We start from the raw sequence: 2,781 nt of genomic DNA, 5'->3' as shown, positions 1-2,781 counted from the left end.
AAAAATTAAAAAATTCAAAAAAAATAATCACCCACAAAGTAACATACATGGCAACTCGTAAGCTGGCACGAGGTGTTAAACCCGTGTGATAACGACTGTCGTTTTCCGGCCACGCGAGGATAAAGTAAGTTACATTCATTCATTCATTCATTCATATCTTGCTAAATGATCTCCATACATACAATGTTAGAAGAGTGATGTATATCGGTGTGGCCCCTAACATAATCTATGAGAACAACAGCCGATATACAAACCTGAAGGTAAGGGAAGTTTCAGGGTAACTTCCGCTTCATTATTACCAAATATATTCAATCCTTGGTTTATATGACAATAAAACTTCCCAGTGGTTTGGAAACGCTTGCAGAATAAAAGGTAACTGTCAAACACCATAGTGTTTACTACAGAGGGATCCTGTAAAAGCAAAATTAGGATTACACATTGGTAAATTATTTACCCTTAAGGCAGCGCAATGACACCAATATAGCACGGGTGATCTGTTTCACACACCTCATGACTGCTTATGAGTTACTATGTAAACTTGTGGGTTTTGTTCTGCATAAAATTAAATAAAATCCAACTTCATTCGAGATCACCAGTGTGTAACATGTTCTGAATTAAAATAGATCTTCGTTATTTTTTAACTATAAAAAAGTTTTTTCTGTGTCAACTTTGTTGCTGTGAAAAAAAAAATCAATTTCCAAAAGACCTTTTTACTAAATGTCTTTCTACAGTTTTAGTGCACCAGTAAAAACATAATAATAAATGCCAACTTACATCAGCCACGTCAAATGTTTGACAGGCGATCTGGTGGACACATGGTGGAGCTGTACAAGTTGCATTAGAATGGGGAGGAGAAGTATCCGCGTCCACAATATCCCTTTAACATGACAGAAGAGATGACACAATAAACAGAAAGTAACATACATGGCAACTCATAAGCTAGCACGAGGTGTATTAACACCAACTGTCGTTTTCCGGCCACGGAACGATAAAGTAAGTTGCATTCATTCATTTACAGTGATTAGAACACTCATAATGCAATCAAACATGGTTAAAGGTACCATTAGAGGAGTATGCAATTATACACTACAACATGACAGGTACCATTAGAGTATGCAATTATACACTAAAACATGACAAAATTAGAAGGTTAATAAACATAAGTGGTGTGTTAGGGCTTTGCATTGTAGGTTAATGGTACCAGGTTTAAGACTTGATGGTACCATTGAAGGGTGTGTTAAAAAATTTATAAAAAAATGTATACACCAAAAAAATATACAAAATAAAGAATAAAATCAGAATATATTCCGCATGCTCTATTGGAACGAGATAACTTTTCTGCCATATGTGTAGAATGGGAGAACTTTAGTAAAGTGTAAAAGTGTTTAAGTGTTATTTTTAGACAATCTTTAAAATGTTGTTAGACACTTACACATTAAATCCCATGCTTTGTAGTTGGGTTGACAACCATGGACAAATTAATGTTGATGTCTCTCCAAATTCACTCAGTGTTTTCGAGCGATATCGAACACGTTTTTTAAATCGGTTATGATTCCATATCAAGCTTTTTGATGTGTACTAAAATAACTTTCTTTTTTAAAACAATACTCAAAAAATGTAACAAAATGTTTTTTTTGGTTAAATTTTTTATGGGTTCTTAAACTGCCTTATCCAGTTTTTGTAGATAATTTTAAACATTAGCAAAAAACAGTTGATAACATAGAATATGTTTCAACAAAATCTTAACAACTTTACCCCATAACTGTCTCCATTATTATCAGTGTACATACGACAAGTGGGTTCCCCATCTTTACTGAAAACAACGGGACCCCAACAACCAGCACACGTTGAACCTTGACAACCAAGTAAAGCCCTTCTGTCTTCTGTTACACTAAAATCTGCGTCTTGAATGGCATCTGTAAAATGTTTTAACAAAACAATATGATTTAAATAGTACTTGCCAACCTTTTAAGGCAAAATGGAAAAAAAATAATTAAGTCAAGAATGACCATCTGAGTTTTGCTACATTTAAGCATTTTTTAAATTAAAAAGAATAATACACATGGCATAGTAAATACAGAGGAATAACATAAGTCCTCTATTTGTCACAAAGTTTGCAGTCAGTGGCTGCATATACCTCATGCCTCCCTACAAGTATGTATGCAACCTAACTTAATTTTTCTTTACAAAACATGCCACGTCACAGTGGTGGCATCAAGCTTTGAACCCTGTATCTCAATGTTAAAAAGAAGAGCTTTAGCAACATACAGAAATATTGTCAAAACCTTAACATTTTCTAGTGTTGATTAGTGATACTTTTAAGACATCTTAAAATTTCAATTGCATCTCTCTAAAAAAAAGGAAAAGATTCCAGATCAAATTAAAATTAGGAATTTAAACAAACATAATATAAAGTATAAACTCAATTACATACATACACAGGAAGTTAGACAATACCTTCATACAGAAATAAAAGTAAAACACACAGTAAAGATAAAGTACCTTCATACTGTATTCCAGAGAAGCATTGTCTTAGAGGAACTGCTGTCATTTTTGACTTGAACAGATTCCATAATTTTGGATTAAATTTTCCGCTTGTAGCCAAAGCAATGTAGGATACCTTTGGCTAAATTAATAAAAAAGTAAAAATATATTAAAATAACTACTGGGCAATTATCTGACATAGTCCGGCGCCGTGGCGTAGTGGTTAGCGCGCCTGCCTCTAACCCAGAGGTAATGGGTTCAAGGCTCGTCGCTGCTACCATTGTGGGCGTATGTGTC

The sequence above is a fragment of the Ciona intestinalis genome, chromosome 2 (assembly GCF_000224145.3).
Source record: "Ciona intestinalis chromosome 2, KH, whole genome shotgun sequence".
Lineage (NCBI taxonomy): Eukaryota > Metazoa > Chordata > Ascidiacea > Phlebobranchia > Cionidae > Ciona > Ciona intestinalis.
This window is presented reverse-complemented; position numbering follows the sequence as displayed.